Below are 27423 nucleotides of genomic sequence, written 5' to 3'. Positions count from 1 at the left end.
GTGAGAGCCTTTCCCGTGATCAGACAGCTAATACTAATGGAACTGAGATAATGAGATTAGTCTAATCCTGGGGTCCTTACCCATGTGCTCTATAGGCTCTGAAGGAGGCTCCCACCTCCTCATCCATTTCACTCCCCACCCCATTCTGTGAAATATACAAAGAGCAAGTGGGAAAGGTTGAGGGTCACTCACATTGCACATTCAGCCTGAAGGGGTAACCTTTGCTAGAACTGGCAGGATTGAAGACCTCATACTGATAACTCCCAGCGTGTTCCCTTCTGTCAAGATGAATGGTGAGGATGCTTTTGTCCAGGAAAAGCTTCATCCTATCCTTCTGAGGTAGAATCTGGTTCTTAAAGAACCACCGATGGAGATCCCAACCAATGTCATTTGTGAGGCAGGTCAGGACCACAGAGTCCTTATGTTCTGTGACTGTGGCTTTGCTGGCTCAGGGGGCGGGCTTTCCCATTAGCTCTGTGGAGAACAGAGGAGGTGAGTGATTGAGGGTGGGCTCCTTCCATAGAGATGTCAGCCACTCACAGGCCACAGTGATATCTGTAAATGTTAGCAGAGGAGGACTCGGACCTTTGCAGGGATAGGACCATTGTTCAGGTGACAGTCTGTAAGGAGAGGGCTATGCCTCCCCTCTTCCCTCCAGATCACCTGCGGGTGACCCCTGACCTGTCTTCCTAGACATCTGTAGGTGACAGAAGGAAAAGTGATAGTGACTCCAGGAACCTCTTCTCAGACCGAGTGTCTAGTCTCTTCACCATTAGGTGTAATTTTCCACCTTTTGACTTTTTAAATATATATTTTATTTATTTATTTATTTATTTATTTATTTATTTATTTATTTATTTTTACTGATTACAGAGGGAAAGGAATTGGAGAGAGAGATAGTAACATCAATGGTGAGGGAAAATCCTTGATCTGATGCTTCCATCAAAACCCCTACTCAGGATCAAGCTCCAGAATGTGTCATGACATGGAATCAAACCAACCCCCTGGTTCACAGGTCGCTGGACAGAGCTCAACTCCTGAGCCACATCAGTTGGAATCCACCAATTGACTTTTGTGTGAGTCTTTCCCAGACCTTTCTCTGACTTTTTAAACACTCACACCCCTCTCTACTATGGTAGCTACACACAGAGATGGAAAGGCATTTCCTTTTTGTTACATAATTTAGTAGAGAATGAAACTAGTCCAGATATGATTTTAGGACCTGGAGAAGTTTCAACCTAAAGGATTTCTCAGTCTAAATAGGGCTTTCACTTCCTGACCTGTGGATGGAATATCACAGAGAAGGAAGTCCTTAGAGAGAAGTAGTCACAGTTTGAACAAAGGCGGGTACTCTTAGCATCCTCTGTAAACTACAAATTCCGTGGCACTGCTCCTTCTGTCTCATGAAGGGTCTTCCTGAACAAATCTACCTACTTGTCAAGTAAGCACCACTGCTCACTGCTCTCCTCAGCAATGTGTTACCTGTACTCCTGTCACACAGTGTTGTACAGCTGGTGACTTCAGAGCCAGGACACAGCTTAGAGTAGGTCCCCCTGTGGGTCACTCTCTTCCCATTTCCATGCATCATGGTCTGAGGGAGGCTGTGGTGTTGGTGGGTGACTCAAAATGGCCATATTGAGGACAGACCATCCATGCACTTTCACCACAGACCCCTGACCCACCACAGAGGGCAAAGAGAAGCAAGTCACCAAGTGAGCCTGGAGCAGTGCAGGGATCAGGGGCCTATTCTGCTCACCCCTCCTCAGAGGTGGTGTCCTCCTTTAGTTTGGGGAAAATAGTTGAGCTTGTTCAAAGCCTTGTATGTTCCTTGTAGCACATGGGGCAGGTAACAGACAAAATGTGACAGAAGAAAGTGTTAGTGACAGAAGAATCAACTTGACCTTGAGGACCTTTGTTTTCCCCTCTGGGAAGCTCTTTTCCCCCACCACTTGACTTTCTGGGGCTGAGAGAACCCCTCCTCACTTTCCAAGGCCAGACCCCAGCTCTGCCATGAGAGATCATAAGAGCATGGGAAAAGAGTCTACAGAGATGTAGTCTGAGGGCTCAAGGGAAGACTTTATAATTTGCTTGTGTCCATGGCCACAGGATAGGAGACAGCACCCTCTAGGCTCTGTTCTGAAAACCAGACAGACATGTACCCCACAGCCTGGTGCCAATGGTCCCGGAGGCACTTACCAGAGACTGTGAGAGTCTTGACCGTGGTCCTATAGGGATGAGTGACAGATTTATGGGTGAGGCAGATGCAGGATCCACTATCATCTGCAGTGATGTTGGGGATAAAGAGCTCCTTTGTGGGTTCCTGGAGCCTACCATTGATAAGCCAAGAATACTGTTTATGCGGGTTAGAGTCTAAGGTTTGCCCTAGGCAGCTCAGTGGACTCTGAGGAGGAAGTGGTGGTGGTGAAGGCAGGCAATATCTCTCAGTATCTACTAGGAAGACGATATCACTGAGGAAATGTCCTTTGTTTCCCATTGACCCTCTAACCCACACCAACCCCACTGCCAGCCTGGTTTTAAAAGCCCCAACCATAACCCTCTGTGTTTACTGAGCCTGAGTGTGAGACATTAACCTGTGTGTCCCAAACTCACGGCCTCCCTGACTTTGCCTAAACAGGAACTCATGGGCACCCTGGGTGTTCAGAGTGTGGGCCTGGGTATGTGGACGTGAGAGGCACAGAAGTGGCCTGGCCCAGGCAGGGACAGAAATTACTCACAGAGAAAATTCCGGGTGAATGAGTCACTGTGGGTGGTACTCACTTGGTTGCGGGTTTCACACTCAGAGGGTCTTGTTTGTTTTCTTGTGGCAGGGAGTAAAGGGAGAGTCCTGTTGCCCTTGGACAGCTGCAGCCTGGCACTGGTGTGGAGATGAACTATTTGTAAACCTCAGGTAGGTGGTATCCTGAGAGTCAGGTTCACCTGAACATGACAGGGTCCTTGTGATCCTCAGGTTGGAGTTGTTTCTTGTGATGCTGGGTTTTGAGAAATCCTCTGTGCAGGTAACAGAGAGAGCACTGCCCTGTGTGGTACCTTGGATTCCTCCAAAGGCTTTTTTCATCAGAGTTGACATCTCTTACCTCTCAGCCAACCCGAGTTTTTTAAAGAATAAGGCAGGTCTGTGCATCACAAGAGAAACAAATGCATGAGGAGCTGAGCTCTCAGAGGACGTAAGGCTCTATGTCTAGGCTTTCTCAGGTGTCTGACAACAATCAGGGTTTGATCACAGAAAGACAGAGGACTGGGAGTCAGAGACCATCCAGCACCTGTCCTGGCTCCTCACTAACCAGCTGACTGCCTGGGTGACTTGGGGTCTCACCTGGAACGTGCAGGTGCTGAGTCCCTTCCAGTTACACAGACCTAAACTGCCGGGTCGAGATGTATTTCCACTGAAGCCTCACATTCCAAGGTTAACCTAGAGATGAGTAATGATGGGCCACTCCAAGAGGACTAGGCAGTGTGTCCTGGAACTGAGTATCTGAGCAGAAACAATACACGGGAGACCAGAAGCAAGTCTGGCAGTCAGTACCCAGGCTGCAGGGCCGTGAAGGTGGCTGTCTGCCCAGTTCACTGGTGACTGATATGAGACAGTGACCCCAGACAGGGTAGTGTAGAGTCTAGGAATGAGTTAGAAAAGAGTTAGGGAAGTGGGGAGGGGGAGAGGGAGGGGGCTGGCTGTTGGTGGTAGCAGAGCTATGCTCTCTGCCCTTGGTTTTTAATGTTTTTTTTCTGCCACTGCAGAGGACAGGGATCTTTTCTGAACACTTGGACAATAGCATGTACAAAAGGGGGACTTGTGGAGGTGGGGAAGCATGAACTTGCTGAAAATATGGTCCTCATGGACCATTTGTGTTTAGCAGTTATGAAATAGATTTTGAGTTAAGCTCTGAATGAATATGTGAAATTATTATTCATCCCCCTAATATCTAAGACCAGTTTTTGTAGGAATCTCTGTCTAGAGAGCATGAAAGTCATAGACCAAGTTCTGCAGTCCCACCAGGTCACACTATGACAAAGGAAGATGCCACAGTGGGTCTGAAATGAGGGACTCCCTGGGATAGAGTGAAAATGAGTCCTGTTAAGAGAACAGAAGTGATCATGGGTGAATCCAGTTGTCTCTGCTGCATAAAACGAGGGATGACACCAGATTGATAGAAAGGACATGTTCCATGTTAGTAAAGCTAGGGAGAAGGTTCCTCCCTGTTTCTAAGAAGGCCCCACCTGGCATGTGGCATGTGCTCTTCCTTGTCTTTCTCACTCAGGAATCAACTGGAGTTGAGTCAAATTCATTCAAATTGGGCAGTGTCTAAGAGGAAGTAGAGTGGCTGGTGGATCTCACAATCTGAGAAGATCACACCCTGTGATAATGGTGTCATCATGAGGACACACGTGTGTAAAACAGGCAGTGAAGCAGTCAGATGGTGCAGGGTAACCAGGCCCACTGGGAAAGGTCTCAGGAGCCACTGGGAGGAATGGGCGCCTCCCACCAGGACGAGGTTTTGAGTCACGAGTCTGGGGTGCAGTGAGCATATAAAGGTCCTTGGACTGAAGGAGAGACCTTGACATGACTCACATGGGTCAGCCAGTCTGTGCGATTCTGATTGAGTGTCTGTAACTCAGTTTTCCCTGAATAAAACAGGATAAATGGTAAAAGGTCTCAGGTTTGCCATGCTGCCTGTGAATGAACCTTGAATTTTCCACAATTTCCTAAACTAAAGCTTGGAATAGAGGAGCTGCCAAAGTTAACAGCCTCTTTTATTATTTGTGTCTGTGAGAGAGGATGCCCTGCACAGATCCCTGGTGGACTAAGAGCTTTGAGGAACAACTCTTTTCCTCCATGGGGAGACTATTTTCCTCTTCCTTCCTATGTTCCCCAGGCAGTTGGCTAATGGCCTGTGACCTTGTCCACGTACTCCCCACACATGGTCTCAGGTGAAGGGGCAGGCTCCATCCCTCCTCAGATGTGGCTCCTGAGGCTGAGCCCTGGCTGGTGACCACCTCAGGAGCCTTGTGACTTGGGCACCTGGGAAATTGTTGCTGCAAGTCAGGCCTGCCCACAGATCAAAGCCAACTTCCTAGATGCTCCTTGGGTTTCCTGGAGTCAGGATCTCTGGGACAGAGGTCTGGGGGGAAGGGGGGTCGTGTGGAAGAGCTGCCAGGGTTTCAGTGTAAGAATCCCAGGGTTCTTTGTAAGGATCCCAGGATTTTCCATGCCAGGCCCTGTATGAGACCTGCAGGGTTGTTCTCTTGGTGATGGCCATGGGAGGGGCCCAGAGGTCTGATTGAGACTGGTCTCCCTCTGCTGAGACTCCTTCAGCTGAGTCACTCCCATCAGGCTTCTCTCTGTGGAGAATGTCTGTAGGGCTGGAATCCTGGAAGGGAACTCTGACCTTAGGAAGCTTGTCTCCACTGTGTGTGTCCTGAACTAAATGCCCAAACTCAACCTGAATTGTGAGGCAGAGAGGGATGGAGGCAGAATGAGTCCAAGGCTGTTAGTCCTGTGTGTGAAATAGAATATACCACACCCAACACCCAGAGGACAGAGAGCAATCACTAATAGTATACATGGAGCTGTCCAGTTCCTTGTTTGCTCTGATAAATTTTCTCTATGGCTTGTAGGGTGTAGTATCCTGTGTCCTGCAGGGTGACTTTCTGGAACAGCAGGGGTCCATTGGGGTACATTGTCTCTCGATGGCTGTATGCAGGCCCATGGGTAATTGTTTTTGTGTTTATTTCATATGATACAATTTGAAATAATTGTATCATATGCTGTCTATTATTTCCCCTTTGTACCAGATGTAGCCTCCAAGATCTCCAGGCAGGTTGTTGACAAGAAGAAGCACTTCTTTCCCTTTGGCAGCATTGGGCGACACGGATTCAATAGTGGGCTGGGCAGTGGTGGGCAGGCTCCAGAGGTTGAGGAGTGAGGCTAGGAAGGAAGATAAAAACTGATCAATATTTGGAGCTATGTATTGGGATGGATAGATAAGGCTCTGGGTCCTGAGCAGGTCTGTTCATCTCTCAGCTTTGGTGTGTGTGTGTGTGTGTGTGTGTGTGTGTGTGTGTGTGTTTTAGTGTCCTATGGTCAAGTGTGGCAGCATGGCCACCAATACTTTAGCACCTCTGACCTTATTTCCTGTTTGAAAACTCTCAGGTGCCAGCCTAGCTGCCTGGCTCCTGGCACCTGTGGTCCAGAAATGCTCCTGTTGATATTAAAGACCCTGTGTTTCCACTTTCTGACCTGTTCCTGTTCTGTTTCCCTCATGGCACTTGTGGGTACCTGTCCCAAGTAGATTCCAGGAAAAACCTGGGTTATTTATCTAAGCCTTAGATTTATTCTAAGGGATCCATTTGATAAACTTTAACCATGTAGAAGTTAGAACATTTAAGTAGTTGCTGATGAAGAGACTGCTCTATGTCAGCAGGATGGAGTTCAGGCTTGGTACTTAAAAGATCAAAGGCTTTAATTTTAATTGTAAGTATATGTAAAATAATTCAATTAACTGCTGGAGGGATTACAACTCATGAAACATATGCAGTTGCAAATCACATAGCTTTTTTATTACTCACCCAAATTCCTGAGCTGTGGGTTCTAGTTTAGTTAGGCATCCCCATGGTGCTGTCTCTTGCAGTCCAGCAGCTGAGCTTGTCTTGTCCAGCTGCAGGGGGCCGGTGTTCCTCACCCAGAGAGCTTAGTTGCTTCTAGTCCTCTGGCAGGGAGAGGAGAGTGGAGATGCATTGCTTTTCAGACAGACAAAGGGACGGGCTTTTGTACAGCTAGTTGGTGAGTGGGACTTCTGGATCTTGTTGGGCGCAGGTAGTATCTGAGGAGCATCGTTGACCACCGGCAGCTTTAGCAGAGAGTGCAAGGCTTCACAGGGCAGCAGACATGGCCCTGATAGCAGGTTAGGCCTAGGGGACCCTAAACGCACATGATTTAGTCATGCACTGGGCCTCTAGTATATAATAAACTGGAATAAGAAATGTTGCTTAGATTTGCTTGCTTTTGATCTATTTAAAAAGGTATATTATATGCAGTAATTGCTTATAATATATTAATATATTATAATATAATAAAGGTATATTATATTCTTAATTTGCTTTTGAAAAACACAGACCTGGAGAGGGGTAGGAGCAAGGGTTGAGGAGGTCAATGGGGGAAAAATGGGGACATCTGTAATACTTTCAACAATGAAGATAATTTAAAAACAACAAATTAATCATCATATTTCTAATATTTACTGGTTTTCAGTGTATGGTTTAGCCTTTCATATTCTACTAGAGGCCTGATGCATGAAATCATGCAAGGGCTTCAATCCACATCGCCATGAAGGCCACATCTGCTTCTATTTCTGCCTGCCACCATGGCCCACTTGGCTTTGTCCAGAAGGACTTCCGGTCTAATTAGCATATTATGCTTTTATTATTATTATAGATGGCATTGAATCACCATGCAAGTCTTTTCAATTACACTTGGGCTCTGTCCCAAACCCCAAGTTTAGAATGGCAATCTTATGCTTTCCAGGTGCATAAGTTGGACCTTCATGTAAGATTCAATCATACATTTGCACAGCATCATCATATCTTTCCATGGCTCCAAATCTCATGCCAGTTAATGCTAGACTCTGTGATTGCCACAGAACTACCTTCCCAACTCCTTAGCAAAGCTAAGGCAAGTCTTCCTGCCCATAGTCTAGGCTGCACTCATCACCTGCTCATATAGATCCAAATATCATCTCCATGCTTAATAGCCATCCAGCAGGAGCTAGAGACATTTGCAGATTACTCCTCTTTGCATGGGATTTGGAAGTGCCCAGAAGCCCAGCTGTGAGGCAAGGCCAGCAGGGTCTTGGGCTTTCTTTTGGAAGCTCTGGGGCTCCCTGACCCAGTTGCAGTTTGACAGGTTTTAGGTGAAGGAACAGGCCATTCATATGCAAAATTCACTGCACACAGCTTGAGTGTGGTGGGGTCTCTGGGAATCACCAGAGCATGGGAAACAGCAATGGCTGCCAGTCAGCCCTGAACCTGAGAAGTTCCAGTTCTGGTCATTCCGTGCTCATGTGCAGGAACAGTGATTGCTGAGAGCACCTCTAAGAGAAAGCCACCCTCCACTTCCTGTCCCAATGCCAGACAGACCCGTTTCTCACTGGATGTGCCTGGGTCCCCCAAAATCTGGCCTGAAACTGGAGTTCAGAGCAAGTGGGAGCTTGTATTTGCCTCTCCATTAAAAGAGCAGTACATCCAGGTGCCAGAATTTTCCACGCCTCTGCACCTCTTGCTAGACTCAATTCACCTTCTGCACTTCTCTAGTTGTGGAGCATCCACTCAACCAGCTTTCTCTAGATTCTGGGTGGTAGTTGTTCTGCCATTTAGTTGTGGTATTGATGTAGTTGTGAGAGGCAGCAAGTTATGTGCTTACCTATGCTGCCATCTTGGTTCTCCCAGTAATTCCAAAGTTACTTCCACAACAATCTGCTTACATTTCATCCCATAGGTCAGATGGAGGAAGATATAAAAGCATCATATTGAATACATTTCTTTAAACTCAATACATTCTCTCTCACACCATTCCCAGTGTCCCATCCCCCTTCCTCTGAGGACAAGTCCTAATCCTCAGACTAGTGAGCCTCTAGTCACAAGTGCCCACACATTTGTTTGGCTGCCTCTTTGAGGGTTCCATTCCCCCTCACATCATGTCTGCCACTCCCACTCCAACCCATGTTCTGTTTTCTTCCTTTTTTTCTTTAACTGCTTTGCTGTCTTTTCTCCCTATATGAGCCAGACTCCCCAAATCAACTGTTTGTTCTCAGAATCAAGGGAACTCATCTGAGTATTCAAGAATCTTATTCTTTCTTCCCAAAAGCCATTCTGCCTGTCAAGACCACACACAGGTCTGCAAGAATTGCTTCCTCTTCCTCCCTAACACTATCCTCCTGCTCAATTGACTTTGACCTCCTAGTGTGGATTTTCAGCCTCTATTCCTCACCCTATCCCCATGTTGGAGTCCTCAGTCTCTCCTGAACATTTGCTCCCCTCCCTGGACTCCTAATACTAACTAACGTCTCAGCCTTTGTTCTGTAGACACCCATGGCCTGAGGCAGCAGTCTCAGCAAAGAGTAAGGCAGCAAAGATTTTACATGCAGAGCCTATGGCTTTGGAAAGAGTAGGGGGTTGCTAAGTACTGCTTGGAGAGCCAGGAGAGCTGCTCTATTAGTTCCTCTGGCTCTGGGCCCAGCAGCTGGAGAGGGAGGAGTTACCACCGCTATTTGGCATTAGAACTTTTCATCATGGCTGTGACCTAGAATTTTCAGGAAGCCAGAGCTCCTGGCCCAAAGCATCCTAGAAAAAGAGGTTAGTGTGGAGCCCACCACAATGGTGGTGCCTCGCTTGGGATTTTAGGACTCTCTGTGGACCCTGAAATACTTTCATTCTCAGGACTCAGGGACTTAGTGAGGCCTGCTCCTAATGGTATCCACTGCCTCACAAAGCACTTTAGTCCTAAGTCTACACAGTCCCCAAACCCAGCACACTGGTGCTATGTAGGCCTAAGACCCCCTAGATATGGAGAGGACCCTGATCCATGTGAGGCATCTTCAGAAGGGGTTAGAAGTGGGCCAGGAACTCTCAAGAGAGAATGAGGCTGGGCACCAGAAGGATAAAAAAAACTTCTGTTTCTTTCCATTCCACTTGCTTAAAACAGCCAGGGAACCCCTGGAGTCATGAAGAGCCTTACTCTGGTGGAGGAGACAGCTCTTCAGCTCTTCTAACATCTCTCCCTCCCACCCCCCTTGTACCTCTCCAGTTTTAGGGGAACATGTAGAGTAGTAAGAGGAGTATGATGATGAGGAGCCCAAGTTCACCAGTGATTTTTCACACGTGCCCAGTGGTAAGATAACTCCACCGTGAGACAGCAGAGAGAGCGATACCATGTTTCCGCTGAGGAGGATACTTGAGAGGGTGGATGCAGAAATCCCTTGATCAACATAGGCTGGGGTGGAAATGAAGTCAAGCAGATAAGTACAGCGCTTGGGATTATGGGGAGCAGAAATGTGTCATTGGACAAGCAGGCTTCTGGTGGCTGATCAAACTGCTGGATTTGGTGGGAGAGTATGGGGAAACTTGTGGCCATCTCAACTATGCATTCAGGCAGCTGCAAGGCAGTGATTTGGACGTTTTTTGAGTCTGGGCAAGATTCTGAGCAGGATTGATTGGATGTCTGGTCCCTGGTAAGGTTCCAATTTCTGAACCAGGCACTTTGCTATGGGACAGGGCTGTTTACTGGTTTTCTTAGGCTACTGGGTGTTTTGCTACTCCTTGTCCCAGCCCTCTTGTTGGTATGTCAGAAGTTGTGCTGGTAGTTTCTTGTGAGACAGGGTGACCGGTTAGGCTGGAGGGGTAAAGCCACCTGGCTCTTCTCTTGGCTGGATCCCCCCACCTTGTAGCGGTGTCTGATTGTGCTAAGAGATAGCAGGCCATGGGCAGCAGATGGTAAGAATGATCCAATGGGGTTGGCTGGAGTTGCCTTGAGTCAAACAGAGAACGAACAGATAAGAGAATGCACCTGTAGCTGGTGGTCACTACTGCTAGCCTGAAGAGGACGTGATTCAACTGTTGGCCATGGCTGGGTTTCCTGAAGATGAGCCAAACCCTTTCTGTGCATCAGGGGTTGATGCCACAGCATCAGGTGTCCAAATGAAGGAGTATAGGCAATTGGCAGTGATGGTTAATCCTGACAAAAATCATCAGCCCGGGCTGAGGAGGCCTTCAAGGTTTGTGGGCAGCTTGGGACATAGCCAGCAATCCTGAAAGGTGGCAGGGATATGAGATGAAACAAATGGCAGAGAATGAGCTGTGCTGGTCAGTGAATGAGTTTCTGTCCAAGCTGCAGGATGACCTCAAAGAGCCAATGAATGCTATGATGTGCAGCCAATGTCAGGGAAAGCATAGGAGGTTTGAAATGGACCGGGAACATAAGAGTGCCAGATACTGTGCTAAGTGTAATAGACTGGGTCCTGCTAAAGAAGGAGTCTTTGGGGCAGAGTAAAGGATGTTGGCCTCAAGACCACCTACTTTGCACTGATGGATGGAATGTTGTATGACATCCCAGAGTGGGCTCGATGTCATCAAGTGGGAATCTCCCCAGATACTCATAGAGTCCACTATCACATCTCATTTGGTTCTCGATTACCAGGCACCCATGGGTGACAGAGAGCCACTCCAGATGTCCCTCTTGCTGACCTTCAGGATTTCTTGAGTCAGATCTTTCAAGTGCCCCCAGGACAGATGTCCTATGGGAACTTCTTTGCAGCTCCTCATCCTGGCTCAGGGCCACTGAAGCTTCAAAGCCCATCAGCACAGCACCCAAGGGAGAAACCAAACCCAAGATGCAGCGGAAAGTAAGGAGGCCTTCCAATGTTGACACTTGTTTTTTTCTTTCCTCAAATCAATGTCAGGGAGTCCAAACAACTGTGTATAGCACAGGATGGAGTTTGATTTGTTTATTTAAAAATGTTTTTAAAAAGGCAACTCTTTTTTTAAAAAAATATATATATGTACAGAGTGGAAGGGAGAGAGATAGAGAGTTTGAAACATCAATGAGAGAGAGTCATCGATCAGCTGCCTCTTGCACACCCCCTACTGGGGATATGCCCGCAACCAAGGTACATGCCCTTGACTGGAATCGAACCCAGGGCCCTTCAGTCCCCAAACCAACGCTCTATCCATTGAGCCAAACCGGTCCCAGCTAAAAAGGCAACTTTTAAGCTCAAATTGTTCATTCAGTAGGAAGTTCCAGAACCACTCTCCCTCCTCCACCAGTACCAAGGACTGAATCTTGTCTTCTGACAATACCGAAGAAATAGGGGGTGGCTAGAGCAAAGGACCTAGGGCATGGACCCAGACTGGACAATATCTCCCAGTGGAGTGTGGGAACTGAGTATTTCCGGTCTGTATGCCTTTTTCTTGTCTTTTCCTTCTACAGCAACATCTTCTGTAAGATATTGAGGATCAGAGTGACTGAGATCCTCAACAATCCCCTCTTTTTAAAACTATGAGTCTATCTTATTTCTTGACCCTCCTGAATATACTAGTTAGCCCAATATAGTAGTTAAAGGACAGAACAAGAAAGCATCTAACCCTAATATAGGAGACAGAGTTCAGAGAGTGGGAACTCTCTGCCACTTTGTGGGCAACTGCCCAACTTCATGCTTGTTGCTGTAGGGATGACCAAAGTAATAATTTTTAAAAATCAGACTCATGCCCTCTGCCCTTGGGTGAGGGGGAAGGATAAAGGGGATCCTGGCAACCCCCTTATTTTTCATATTTGTATGTGCATACTATTTAAATCCAGGGGATTATCTTGCTATAAATATTTAACTGGCAAAAAAAAAAATACTGCTGGGGGTTATGTTTCTTCCACATAACCTGCCATATTGCCCCTACAGTGTTTCTAAGTGTTAAAGTTCCACCTGAAAATTTCAGAAAGCTGAGAGGAGAGAGGCCAGTTTGGCTGAGTGGATAGAATATTGGCTCAAGGACTGAAAGATGCAGGGTTTGATTCCAATCAAACCTGCATACCTGGGTTGCAGGCTCTATTCCCAGCCCTGGTTTAGGAGACAATCAATTGATGTGTCTATGTTACATGAATGTTTTCTCTCAGTGTCTCTTCTCCTCTGTACCACTGTATCTAAAGATCAATGGAAAAATATCTTTGGCTGAGGATTAACAACAACAAAATGCGTATTTGATGCCAGATGCTATAAGGCTGGTGTGATCTGGAGAAGGGGATTAGGGTTGCATGCATCAGGCACATGAATTTACAGAAGTAAGATGCCCGGTCTCCAAGTCTTTACTGGGAGAGCAGGTGTCCTGGTTTGTGAGGGGTGTCTGAAAGAAGGGGCAGGGCATCTGAGTTATGAAAGTGTCCCTGACACCCCCTCCCCCTTTCTTTCAGGGCTTCTCAATACCACCTTCCTCCTCATGGGCTGTGCATGTGAATATCAAAAACTTTTAGCAGATTTTAGCCATATTGGGACCATGAGAGTGGCTGAGGCCCTCAACATCTTACAGAAGTCCCAGGTTGCTGGTGCAGGGATCCTTCTTGGGGCATCCTCTCAGGCCTCCTGCTTGCCTTTAGAGACTGACTTTTTAACTGGACTATACAAACACTCAGACCCTTTTACATAACCAAATAAGGTCACACAGTTGCCTTTTTGCTTTGTCCTGTGGCCCATGCAGGTTATGGAAGTGTGGAAGGTGTTAGGAGGACCAAACATGTCCAGGGAGGTGGAGAGCTGGGCAAGCAGTGGGCAGTGCTCATGGGGAAGTGAGCAGGAGCAGGGGGTGGAGGCAGGAGGATCACTGGCAAAGTGACTGTCATGCCAAGGAACCAGAGGAACCCAAATACTTTTTTTCTCCTCCTGCTTCCTGTGGGGACTTGAGTGCTAGCCTGGGTTCAGCCACTGACTGAGAAACCCTGGCCAAATCTCTCCCCTTTTCTCAGTTTCCTTCCCTTTAAAGTAAAGGAACTTATGAATTAGAGCTGAGTCTCATCAGGGTGGTTAAAGAACATGTTTCCTATTGTTTACTTGGTATGTGTCCCTTGCAGTGCTAGTATTAGGATTTCATTCAAATCCTCACCAGACTATTTTTCAAGGAAGAAACTGGTCTTTAGAGGTTAAATTTTGGGGGCCATAAATGAATCCCCCTTACCTCCCCTGCATATCTCTTTTCCTGCTGAGGGAATTTTGAGACATTTGAAGACCTGAGCTACTTTCCTCTGCACAGCAGTTGTTTCCTTTTGTAAACTGGTAAATAGGGAGGAAAGAGGAAGAATGCTAGTGTAATTTCTCTCTCTGACCATAAAAGGGGCAGCAGATACAACTAAATTATAGAACAATCTTGGCATTCGATTTACTTAAGTTGTGTGTGTGTGTGTGTGTGTGTGTGTGTGTGCGCCCATGCATGTGTGCTCTCACGCGTGTGAGCACACGTGTACCTCGTCATGCGGAATATAAAAGGGAGCATCTCTGCACTGGACCTTGTTTTTGTGTGATCTCGATTTAATTCATTCCACTGTCTTATGTTGTGGGGAAGCCGACATCAAGGGTACTTTTACCAGTACTTCAGGTCCAATATTTTCTGTGCTTTACCTGAATCTTTCTGACTACAACCTTATTAAATAGATACTGTCACTTCTCTAATTCCACTGTAAAGTTGAAGAAACAGGCTTACCTACCTGGGGACCTAGTGCCCCCTTTGTTAAAACATGGGTGAGATCTGAAGCACAGGTACCTGCAATTGGTTTCAGAAATGTCACTGGCATGGAGACTTTAATTACTATGGACAAGTTTTGGAAGGGGATTGAGAGGCCAAAGAAGGTCATGGTAAATGCACTAGGTCTGAGTGAAGACCAGGGAGCCTGTGGCAAAAGGCTGTTGGGTAGCAGAGGGAAGTTTTTGTGGGCAAGTTTTTATCAGTGGGCTTCACACATCCTGTGCCTCTGACAGTTGTTTTAGTAGGTAATTTTAGAGGGCTGAACTGAGACCTTGGTGGGACTGAGCATATTTGCCTTAATCCCACTAGCCAGGGGCTGAGGACATCAATAACCTTCAAAAGGAATTGAAAAGTCCACGGTGGTGGTATCCTTAATTATTCCAAATGGATGGCCCAATCATGACATCAGAGATGGCACATATTTCCTATGTACAAAAGATTATTTGTAATATAAATATTGGATAAGGAGTGGCTTAGTGAACCCCACAAACATACCACTTCACCAAAGAAATAGGATATTAGACTGGGAGTGTGGTGATTCTGACCAAGATGGTGGAGTTGGTATATACTGTGCTCACCTCTTCCCATGACCACATCACAATGACAACTAAATTATTGGACAATTAACCTGGAGGACCATCTGAAGAATAGCCTTACAGAAATTCTATAACTAAGAATATAAAGAAGAACCCACAGTGCGATTGTTAGGAGGGATGGAGACACAACATGTGCTGGCGCCACAGTGTGAGCTGATAGACAATTGGGAGGGATAAATCAGCTGCAGAGATCACACTGGAGGAGTGAGGGGTCTGAGCTCCACATGGGGCTCCCCAGTGTGGAGCACCAGTGCCAGAAAGAGGAGCTCCCACAATATCTAACTGTGTAAATCATTGGGGATTCTGTCTGGCTAAGTGAAATGGCAGGCTGCCAGAAATCCAGGAATCCTCTTAAAGGGCCTGTGCATAGACTCAGTCACTTGCAGGCATTCACACTGGGCTGCAGTGAAGGGACAGTGGCATGGAGGTGCAGGGATGCCAGAGACATATAGGAAGAAGCTGAGTTCCGTGTCTTCAAGTTGAGGGCTGTAGGGACAGATACCGTTGTCCTTATGGGTTGAACCCATCTACCACAGAGCAGGCAGGTAGATACCATCTTCCAAATCTGAAGCTGAATTAGCCTGGGAAGCTCCACTGCTGCCACCTGATGGCTTCCTGAAAAACTGCCTCACCCAGTTACTGTACTTCTTGAACCTGTTTCACCAGCTGAGTCTACAGGCAGTCAACAGGGGGCAGCAGGACCTTGGGTGCCCTGTGCCATTTTCTGAGTTTCCGCAGTCCCAGTACTGGTGGAAGCCAGCCTAAAATTGTGGCGTGGCCTCTCACACATGCCTCCAGTTCCAGGACTGGAAGGTGGCAATTATGGATCACTTTGTAGCCCCTACCAGGTAGCCTGGGCCAGACACTGGCAGTGGCTGACATTGACCTGCACTAGAGCCCTTGCACAAGGCCCTAAAACCAACACATTCATACCACAAGTGGCATATAGAAAGGATGGTCTTAGTACACACCAGAGCCAATAGTGACAAAGAAAACTCTGGGGGTCATCCCCCACAGAGCAGTTTGTATGCTGTGGTCATGGGCAATCCTCACAGCCAGTCAACTTGAAAGTCAATCTTACCCACTGATGTACCCACTGTGATCAAGGCTTGGCTATAATAGGAGGGCACACACTACACACACAAAGGACACTCTGGAGCACCTAGCTCAAATGAACAAGAAAATGGTGTCTCTTGGACCCACTGGACACCTACTATTGTACATAAAGCCACCCTGTTAATCCTGGTAGACATAGCAGATTTACCCAATTCATAGAAACAAACACAGAGAGGCAGCCAAAATGAGGAGACAAAGAAACATGTTCCGAATGAAAGAACAGAAGAGATCCGTAAAAAACTAAACAAAATGTAGGCTAACAAGCTACCAGACACAGAATTTAAAACAATGTTATAAGGATATACAAGGAACTTAGGGAGAACTTCAACAAAGAGATAGTAAACATAAAAAAACAAACATAAAAACAAACCCACAAAAAAAAAAAAACACACGAAATACAGAAACAAATACAGTAACTGCAATGTAGACTACACTAGAAGGAATTAATAGCAGATATGATGAACCAGAGCATCATATCACTGATTTGAAAGCCAAGTTAGCACATAATACCAAATCAGAGACAAAAAGAAAAAATAATAAAAATAATGAGGAGAGTTTAAGGGACCTCTTAGACATCATCAGGTGTAACACTATTCACATCATATGAGTGCTAGAAAGAAAAGAAAGAAAAGAGAGAGCACAAGAGATTGAGAACCTATTAAAAAAAAAAAAAAAGACTGAAAACTTCCTTGACCTGGCAAAGGAAATATGTATTCAAATCCAGGAAGTACAGAAAGTCCCAAGCAGAGGCACTCAAAGAGGCCCACACCAAGACATCTCATAATTAAAATGTCAAATGTTAAACACAAAAAAGGACCTTAAAGCAGCAAGACAAAGGCAGACTATCAGCTGTTTTCTTGATAGAAACATTTCAGGCCAGAGGTATTGGCATGACATAGTCAAAGTGATGACAAGCAAAACCTAAAGCAAAGACTACACTACCCACAAGGCTATTATTTACACCTAGAGGCCCTGTGTACAGATTTGTGCACTGATGGGGTCCCTCAGCCTGGCCTGCTGGGATCAGTAGACCTCCACACATACATCACACATGTCCACACAGTCCCCTCTCACTCCTTTTACTCACTCACACTCTCTTCCTCACCACTATCCTGCTGGCTACCATGTTTGAATCCTCTAGGATATAATATTTTGTTGGCCTACAGAAAATTAAATGAGATTTAATTATCCAGACAAAATATTTACTATTAAAACTGGTTTAAGTATAATTAATATATTTTAAAGTTATTACCATATGGCTATACATTGTTTTTGACCTAAATTTACAAAAGATTTATTTTTATTTTTATTTTTTTAAATATATTTTGTTGATTTTTCACTGAGAGGAAGGGAGGATAGAGAGTTAAAAACATCAGTGAGATAGAAACATTGATCAGCTGCCTCCTGCTCGCTCCCTACTGGGGATGTGCCTGCAACCAAGGTACATGCCTCTGACCAGAATCGTACCTGGAACCTTTCAGTCCACAGGCTGACGCTCTATCCACTTAGCCAAACTGGTTTCAGCACAAAAGATTTATAATACAATATTTTGAGCAAATATATGTGAAAAACATCCCAAAGTTTAAATTTCAAAAGATGCCTGAAACATTACGTGGGAATCTTTGCCAAATAAAAAGCCTATCTAATAAAAGAGTAATATGCAAATTGACTGTCATTCCACCATACAAGATGGCTGCTCCCATGTGGTCAAAGATGGCTACCCTCATGTGGACACAAGACGGCCACCACATGATTGCCTGCAGGGGAGGGCAGTTGTGGGTGATCAGCCCAACAGGGGAGGGCATTTGAGAGGGACCAGGCTTTCAAGGGAAGGCAGTTGGGGTGATCAGGCCTGCAGTGGAGGGCAGTTGCAGGGACTAGGCCTGCAGGGGGGCCAGTTTGGGGGGAACAGTCCTGCAGGTGAGGGCAGTTGTGGGGGAGCATGCCTGCAGGAGAGGGCAGTTGGGGGTGACCAGGCCAGCAGGAGAGGGCAGTTAGGAGTGATTAAGTCTGCAAGGGAGGGTAGTTGGGGGCCACCAGGCTCACAAGGGAGGGCAGTTAAGGGTGACCAGGCAGTTGGGGGTGACCAGGCCTTCAGGGGAGACAGTTAGGACTGACCAGGCCTGCAGGGGAAGGCAGTTAGGGGTGACCAGGCTTGCAGGGGAGGGAAGTTAAGAGCAATCGTTCCAGGTGGGGAGCAGTTAGGCGTCGATCAGGCTGGTAGGGGAATGGTAAGAGGGTGATCAGGCTGGCAGGCAGAATCGGTTAGGAGCAATTAGGCTGGCAGGGGAGCGGTTGGAAGCCAGAAGTCCTGGATTGTGAGAGGGACTAAATGGGTAGTCGAACATCCCTCGAGGGGTCCAAGATTGAAAAAGATGCAGGGACAACCCCCCTCCCCCAACCCCTCCACCACACAAATTTTATGCACCAGGCCTCTAGTTAATAATTATAACTATGTGTATATACATATAGTAATATTACAATGAATGTTCTGGAAATTTGGGTCTGCTCTAGGAAGGAACTTACAAAGATTCAGAGCTGAATTCAAAGAAGAGATTCTTAGCAGTAACAGTTATTCTGTCGGTGACACTGGACAAACCTTTTAGGGTTGCTGAAGGAGGAAGTCATGAGGCCAAAATGGGTAAAGAATGATAAATTTATTGTAACATTTGCTAGCAGAAGGGCTGACGTCAAAACAGCATCAGCAGTGCAGAGGAGGAGGAACGGGTTATTTTTGTCTCTTCTAAAAGGTCAGTCAGAGCAACCAGTGGGACCAGGTGCAGGTGGGGTCCTGGTGTAGCTGGTCACTGGAACCTGGGTAAGATTGTTTACTGGAAATCGAAGGCTGTTAATCATGAACACTAAAATGAGAATCACAGGAAAAGCAAAGGCTATTAATCATGAAACCTGCAATGAGAATAACAGAAAAGTCACCAGGAGGGGAAATAGCCAGTCAGGGAAGTAATGGAGTGCAAGAATGTACCTAACATTCTAGGGAGGGGCTAAGGACGCAAGGAGAGCATAATGGAATATAAAAATGTGCCTAGCATTCCAGCCTTTTTTTTTTTTCTTCCTTTTTGTCCTGTAAGCTGGGGTTGATGAGGGATGCCAATCTTGTTCTTCTGTAGCTTCATCATGCTTGGGTGGAGTGTAGAGATGTCCTTAACTGGTTGGTGTTTGAGGGAGGAGATGTTATCTAGTGTAGGTGTGGAATAGCATCATTGCCCCTATGGATCTACTGGTAATGGTTTGAATGTGGATTTAGAGGAAGGTGGAGAGAGCTCTTAGGATGCACAGACCAAAGATGAGTGCCAGGAAGAGCACTGAAAGGGTGAAAATGCTGGCCTTGGGATCTAAGTTCAGTGAGGAGTCCCTTCACTGTGTCATAGAAGGGCTCTGGGAGAAGACTGAAGTTGGAAGCCCAGAGGTGAAAGAACCTCGGGAACCCACGAAAGGCGAGTATTTCTAGTATAGAGCAGGAGACAGCATAAGGCAGGGGTCTTCAAACTATGGCCCGCGGGCCACATGCAGCCCCCAGGGGAGTCTGATCCTGCCTGCCAGGTTTTTTGGGCAGTGAGCGCAGCCAAGGTGTTACAGTAGGAATTAGTAGTTCATATAGTCCGGCCCTCCAGCTCTCTGAGGGACCGTGATCTGGCCCCCACTTTAAAAAGTTTGAGGACCCCTGGCATAAGGCATTTATGGTCCAAGGTAATGGCTCAGCTTTGTGGGGTGAGACTGAAACCGAGGTAGCTGACTGTGGTTTGGGACAATTGGGCTTTATGAGGAGAAGAGTGGCAGCCCTGGTCAGGCACCTACATAGAATGAGAAAAGAATGGACAAAGGGGGTGTGTAGTAAGATCCAGTACAGAGGAGAGGTGGCTAATGGCTGTGAGATGAGTTTGTCAATGCCATAATATAGAATGAGGGGACTAGTGTCACAGTGAATTTGGGGATGGGAAAACACGTGGCCCCAATGTGAATGAAAGAAGAGATGGGCTTACCTGACAGCACAATCATACTCAGTGATGTAAGTCTGTGGGGTCTTGTCAGGGCCTGGGCAGACTCAATCTTCTGGGAACTCCAAACCAGATCCAGGAGGTGGGCTTCTAGACTAGCCGAGATGCAACCTGGGGGAATCACATTACAGTCTGGTTTCCAGTGGCCATCCCTTCCACACCTTGGGCAGAGCCCAGGCAGGGGTTTGGGGTTTGGACAGGATTTGGTCCAGTGTCCATCTTGCTGCCTTTGAAGCATGGGCCCAGAGGTTTAGCCCTTGGTTGGAGTACCGGCACTTCCTTTGTGGTGGCTAGGAGCTGGAAGGCCTTGGCCTGATCTCCCCTTTGTTTTTGGATTTGGGTTTCCTTGTCTCTGTTATTAAATACTCTAAAGGCCAGGTTCATGAGGAGTTTATGATAGATTTGTGGACCCATGTATGTTTTTTTTAGTTTGTGGCATATGTTGGGGGCTGATTGAGATATAAGATGGAGTCAGAAGAAGGGTTTCTTCCGGGGAAGTGGGGCCCTAGGTGGTAACTTTCTGTAAGGCCCCTGTGAGGTGGGAAAGGAAGAGAGCTGGATTTTCATCAGAGCCCTGAGTGATTTCATTAAGTTTCTCATAGTTGACTGCCTTATAGGCAGCTATTTTGTTTAGAGTGCAGAAATAGTTGTGTGTGTGTGTGTGTGGGAGGGGGTAGGGTAGGGAGGTGATGGGGGAGGGGTGAGATTCAGGCCTTAATGCTTGTCATCTGCTTAGAATAAAAAACACCACATTCTTTCTTTATGAGGGGAGGGGCTGTATTCCTCCCTGTAGTTTCTGAAAGGCATGACTAAAAGATTCTTGAGGCTGCAGTTAAAGGGGTAGCATTTAGGATGCCTATTTACCACAGTGACCAAACAAGGCTTTGGAAGCAAGAGGCCTTGGTAAGAGAGTAAGCAGTCCATGTTTAAGAAACATTTAATTCTTACCTGTCACATTGAGGGCTACCTTGGGCTCCATCCCTTTAATGGTGATGCTCTTTGAGGGGCCATGTTGGGCCCCATCAGCTTAAGGCCACTGTGTGGGTAAACTCTGGTCATGGACATCTTCCAGTCCCACTTTCTGTGGCTAAACTTGTGTCATAGGGGGCACAGCCTTTGAGTACAGGACTTACCACTGGATGTCATTAGAATCTATCCCCAGTGACATGTCCATTCCAGCTACATCATCCCTCTCAAATTCTGGGTGAGTGAGGGGGCCGAGGTGGAGCAACTCAACAGGAACATCAAGGCTTGGACCAGCCAGATCTGATGCTGGTACTTTACACAGGGGGGAATGGCTGCTGCCCCTTCAAGTCTGACTGCATTTACCTGCACCAGCTCCCAGACAAGGCTGGGTCTGGGATCCTCTCTGCCTGTCCTGGTTTCCTCCCTGCCCAGAGAGCACACAGCCAGCCTCTGAGAGTGAGGTGCTGGGCCCAACAGTTTGCTGGAGGACAGGAGGGCTTCCTTCATTTTTTCTGTCTTAGGTGTTAAAAACACTGAAAGTTACATCTGTTAATTGCCCAGTGGGGGTCTGGGGTCCTAAGGCTAGTTTTGGTCATTTTTTCTAATGCCTGAGGCAGTCTATTGGATAAAATGTATTCCAAAAATTTTGGGCCTTTAACACACCCAAATAATTTTTTTTTAATGTATTACTTTCCTTAGAGATAAGATGATAAGGTTTGGGTGATAATGAGCTCCATTCATTTTAGTGGCAGGACTGTTAGGTAAGTGCCTGCAAAGAAAGGGTTAAACAGCTACTGCTCCCTGGAAAGAGTGGGTGAAGGATGGAGGAAAGCAGCTGTTCTGCCTTTCTGAGAGGCAGGCAGTTTGCAAGGACTGGGAGGAAAGTTTTCCTTAAATTCCTGTTTTGGTAAGAAGGCTATATGCAATAGCAAAATAAATTTAATTGAAGACCAAATTTAATTGTAATCTCTACAATTTAGAGATTCCTTTATAGACCAGAGTTGATATTGGGGAAGAAAATTAATCTCTCTTTTTTTAAGTTTGAGTTTCATATTTTTGTAGTTATTTAGGAGACAAATCTTGTTGTTTTCTACTTGACAGAGAAGAGAAGAGATTATAGGAGAGAATGGAGAGAATGGTGCTATGGTTAAGAGAGAAAGCAATAGGTGTTGGGAGTAAATGATCAGCTTGGTCAAAGAAAGGTTCACCAAGAAGGGAGTACATTGAGGAAGGTTTAGAATGAAGATAATTTGGTTAGTGGTGGAGTCCTGACAGTGAGAAGGGTGACTGTGGAGAGGAAGAAGGCCTGGACACAGGAAATCTTGGACCCACTGTGTGACAGGAATTGTTTAAGTTCCGGAGAATATTAAAATTGAAATTTCCATTTTCAGGCCAGTGTGAATCTTTATCTAATTTACATAGTGGATAAGGCTCTTTGGCTGGATCTCCATGGACAGGACAAAGGAGATATCCCAGAGTGACCAAAAGGAATACCTCATGGTGTAAATTAGAAAGAGGAGGTACACAACAGGGGGAAACCTGGGGAGCAATACTAGGGTAAGGTGTCCCCACTGTATAGTCAGGCTTGGAGGGAGGAGGAGAGTCCAATCCACATGACAGGTGTCCCTGCAACAAGGAAGACTGTGGGACCTGGTCCAGGGGCTGAGGCCAGGCTGGAGAGGATTTCTGGCCTAGCACTAAGTCTTTTGTCCGAGATGGTAAATCAGAAATCCAGAAGGGTGATCCCTTTATTTCTTACCGGAGATGACATGAGCCGGTGTTGAATGCTGGGTCAGCAATGGGAAAGCGAAGTTTCCAGTCCAATGTGCTCCTTGGCTGATTCAAGAGACCCAAATTAGGGAGTCCTAATGGAGATCGTCAATCATGTCACAGGAGTAGGATTCAGAGTTAAGTCCAGGATGAGCTGCCACTGCTTTCTGCTCTCTGAGTAGCAAACTGAGAGTGACTAAGGCCCAGGCTATGACTCCCCTTGCAGTGGAACCCTCCTGAGTTTTAGCACCAAAATATTTGGGTCACTGAAGGGAACACACCAGGCCAAGAAAGGTAAAAAATACAAACTTACTAGCGGCTCAGTGCATGGATTCATGCACATTGAAAATAAATTAATTAGAAAGTGGCCAGTAGAACTGAGCCAGACAACCAGACACTCCCTGGAGCCAGCCTCTAGTCTCTCCCTGGATGGCTGCATTTGGGGCAGTGACATGGCTCAAAGGGTGTCTTTGGAGTGAACAGAGTGCCTCGGGCATGTGGGGTCCCTTGACTTGGCTTATGGGGATTAGGCTGAAACTAGCGCTCTGATATCCCCAAAAAACCGCCAAAGCCAAATCATGGCAACTTGACAGCTCCTGCATTGATTATCTGCCCCCTGGTGGTCAATGGGCATCATACCTACCGGCCAATCAGATGGTTGCTCAGACTTTTATATATAGATTATGAAACCTTGCACTGGCATTGGAGGGTCCCTCATCCCTGCCTATACCTCTCAAATCTGGTACCCCTAAGGGGATGTCTGACTGCTGGTTTAGGCCCAATTCTTATGTGGGATTGGGTCTAAACCAGTGTTTCCCAAACTTCTCTCATGATGAGAATTACCTGGTGGAGTTGTTAAAATACAGATTCCTGAATCCCAACTAAGAAGTGCTAAACTAGAATTTTTGGGAACATATGGGTAAAATTGTATACTTAACTAGTGCTCTAAGCTTTCATGCACAATTGTTAAGTATACAATTTTACCTATATGTTCCCAAAAATTCTAGTTTAGCACTTCTTAGTTGGGATTCAGGATTCTGTATTTTAACAACTCCACCAGGTGATTCTCATCATGAGAGAAGTTTGGGAAACACTGGTCTAAACAGACAGTCAGACATCCCTCTCGAAATCTCTGCAAGCTCCTAACCGCTCACTTGCCTGCCTGATTGCCCATTAACTACTCCCCTGCTGGCCTCATCGCCCTCTAACTGCCCTTCCCTGCCAGCCTGTTCACCCTGGAACTGCCCTCCCCTGCCAACATGATCGCTCCATACCTGCTCTCTCCTGCCAGCCTGATTGACTCTCACCCACTCTGCCTCAGCCCCCATTACTGTAGCTTTGTCCGGAAGGACATCGGAGATGTCTGGTGTAATCAGCCATTACCTTTATTAGTATAAATTGTAACATCTGCTAACAGAAGGGCTGAGGCCAAAACTGCATCAGCAGCTCAGAGCAGGGGGAGTAGGATGTTTTGTCTCTTGTAATGGTCAGTCAGAGTAATCAGTGGGACCCAGTGCAGCTTGTGGCCAGGTATAGGCGGTCACTGGAAACTGGGTGAGGCTGTTTACTGGAAAAGGAAGGCCATTAATCCTGAAACCTGCAATGAAAATAGCTGAAAAATTACTGGGAGGGGCAATAGTCTCCCGGGGGCATAATGGAGCCCAAGAATGTACATAACATTCCAGGGAGGGTTAGAGCCTAAGCACATCATAATGGAGTGCAAGAATGTGCATAAAAAGCCTAGAGTAATAGTTCCCTATGGGAGGCATCTGGCAGTAGTACTCCAGACATTTGAAATCCACACATTGGGGAATTTATGAATTCTTTCCAGTACTCATAAACCCACACCCTGGTCCTATATTGTCTACTTCTACCTTATATAAGTGAACCTAACCACCTCCTTGGTGCTGACACCATTACACTGCTCTCAGCTTACTGTGAGATGATGTAATAAAATTTATTAAACTCTCACAATGCTTTTGGCCTGCCTCCTATAGAAGCGGACCTAACATCTACTAGTCCCTTGAGATAAATAGGGGAGGTAAAAGGATTTGGTGGGCTTTTGATGTTCTGAAACCACATCTTTGGTCCTGTAAAGACCGTGTTTGTAAAACTGAAGCATCTATCGTATATAAAAACTGCTGTTTGAAATTTTAACCCTGCTATTTGGCTTCTGTAAATGCTTGTTTGCCTAAATAATAAGGAATATAAGACCACTCCCACTTCAGAGAGGCCATTAAACCTTCCCTGGATGAAGTTAACAGTGCTGGCACCAGGCCAGGCCTTTGGTTGAAATCTCAAGGCCCCAGCACATAGGGGCTCTTTAAGAATTTGCAAAGGGGGCCAGAAACACCCCATATTTGGGAGACAAAGAAGGTAAAAACATATAAATAGGGAAAGTTCCTGCATGTTGGGGTCCAGAATTTGAGAGACATTTTCCTCTGGGCCCGCAAGTAAGAAATGTAACTCCATCTCTCTAAGTTGGTTCTTCTCTGGTTTGCTGTAACAAAACAAGGACATTATTATTATGTTTTTTAATTTATCTATTTTTAAATACCTCAACAACTGGGTTGCTACCCAAATATTAGCAAAGGACTGGAGGTTTGCAAAGGGCTGCTCCTCTGATTTCTGCAACAAGTTTGTTAATTTTCCCAAGATAATAGGCAGCTCTCCAAGGAAGAAAATGGGCTGCATTACCAGGTGAGCCCCTAGGTCTTGGGTACAACTCCCAGCCAGGTTAGAATGTTCTTTCTTTAATCAGAACAGGACATTAATAGTTAATAGAGCATGCTTAATATTTCTTACTAAAGGCCCAGTGCACCAATTTGTGCATGGGGGCAGAAAGGGGGTGGGTGGTGGGAGGGGAGGTGGAGATGGAGAAAGAGGGTCAATGGGAGGTTGGCTGTGGGAGCATACTGACCACCAGAGGACAGCTCTTGCATTAAGCCTCTGTCCCCTGGTCGTCAATGGGCATCATAATGACCAGTTGTTCTGGTCATTTGGTCGTAATGGTCACTCAGGCTTTTAAATATATGGATAATTATACATAATCCTCAGTATTCTATTTTGCCCCTAACATCTGTAAACCAATTAAGTCAGTATTATTAAATTATTTTCTATAAACTATTTCTAGAAATAAGAATGTGGTCAATAACCAAAAAATAATTGTGGAGGTCTTTATCTTGCAAAGGAAATAGCAAAAAAAGGCAGGGTTAAGACAAGAGTCAATCAGCTGACAGAAGAGTGGAATGTGATGAGAATTCAGTGGAGATTTAATAGAATGAGGAACAAAAACTAAAGAAAGACCATAACTATGTTTTGTTTATTTGTTTGCATAACATGTCTGTAGCAGAAATGGTTGTTATGAAGGGAGGGGGCCGTTTGGCTAGTTAGTCTAGTTGCTGACGATAATAACGTATAGGTCTATTATAGTGCATATATTTCAGTTAAAATTTCTATAATTAATGTGCCTGAGAAGGAAGCCTTGGATAATTCTTTAGAGATTTTACAGTTTGTTTCTCTTTTTAGTTCCACTAAATTGGATCAGCTCACTTTGATTTTAATAAAACATCTGGAGGATGGGCCATTAATAAAAAATTTGGAACTCCGTTATGACAATATTCAGTCCAACCCAGGAATCCTTTAACCTGCTTTCTTGTTGTTGTTCTTTGTTAGAGGAAAAGATAGGATTCCTTTGAGTCTTTCTCGGCTAAATAGTAGCCCATCTTTAATATTAGAAGCAAAGTATTTTGCTGGGGTAAACAGAATCAGAGCTTGTTCTTTTGTATCCATGTGCCTTTACAGCTAGCTGTTGTAATAGGGATGTTGTGTCTTTTTGGGAGTCTAGTAATTTTCTAGACTTGAGCATAAAACCAAACCACCCTATTGTAGGATTAGAGTGGAATATCTAGAAAATTTGACATAATTTCAATCAGCTTTTAGTATCTAAGACAATAGGTGGGACTCTACATATCCCAAGGCTTTACTGTCCAAGTAAACTTTAATCTTTCAGGTGAAAGCAGAGCTATCCACTGTCTTTTTCTACTGCAATGCTAAAAAAGGCACTACATAATCTATTACTGGAGAATATGGGCAGTCACAGCAATGGTTGAGAAAAGGTTTGTGGATTTGATACTACAGGGTGTCTGGAGATAACTAGCTTGTTTATAGCTGAGATTTTGTATAAATTTCCCTTTTACATTTGGTTTCTTTACTGGAAGGATAGGAGAATTACAGGGGCTCATACAAGGAATTATAAGCTTCTTCTTTTTCATGGGAATTTTAATTTCTCCTAAACTATTAATAAGAAGGGGAAATGCCTTCGTATAGACCACAGAAGATTTATGCTTGTTTCTGTTTTGTGTTTGTTTTTTTCTAAATCACATTTTGGTTTCTTATAATCCTTAAAGTGGGTAGACTTCTCTACAGGAGTTTTCTTGCAAGCCTTATTTAGTAATTCTATTGCTCTTGCTTTTGGAAACCAGTAGGTATGTTAACTGCGATAAATTAAAATAGCCAGGATTACATGTTCTTACAGTTAAATTTCTTTGTGAACCCATGAGGTTCCCAGATAAAATGGGGAACAACTGCTTGTTCCTCTCTGGCTGAGACCAACTTTTCTCCAAAGGGAGCTGTTAGGATTCCTTTATGTCCATAGGGAACAGAAGTGG

At 45.6% G+C, this 27423-nt stretch overlaps 2 long non-coding RNA genes and 1 pseudogene across 3 annotated transcripts in view; 2 read left to right on the top strand and 1 right to left on the bottom strand.

Moving 5' to 3' along the window:
- Positions 1 to 27423, top strand: part of LOC311633083 — a 114888-nt gene that overhangs the window by 13047 nt on the left and 74418 nt on the right. The gene's annotated exons all lie outside the window — the stretch shown is intronic.
- Positions 9857 to 11345, top strand: LOC311633792 (dnaJ homolog subfamily C member 14-like; annotated as a pseudogene). The gene is made up of 2 exons: positions 9857 to 9901; positions 10061 to 11345. The product of its transcript is annotated as a dnaJ homolog subfamily C member 14-like (transcript).
- LOC311633084 lies at positions 18649 to 24108 on the bottom strand. Its single transcript, XR_014796898.1, has 5 exons — positions 24028 to 24108; positions 22743 to 22819; positions 20966 to 21104; positions 20003 to 20128; positions 18649 to 18862 (listed from the first exon to the last, which is right to left on the bottom strand). It is a non-coding gene; the product is annotated as an uncharacterized lncRNA (long non-coding RNA).

The sequence above is a fragment of the Pipistrellus hanaki genome, assembly GCF_964339955.1.
Source record: "Pipistrellus hanaki genome assembly, chromosome: 15".
Taxonomy (NCBI): Eukaryota; Metazoa; Chordata; class Mammalia; order Chiroptera; family Vespertilionidae; genus Pipistrellus; species Pipistrellus hanaki.
Note: the sequence above shows the minus strand (reverse complement) of the source record. Positions and strands in the feature narration are given on the sequence as shown.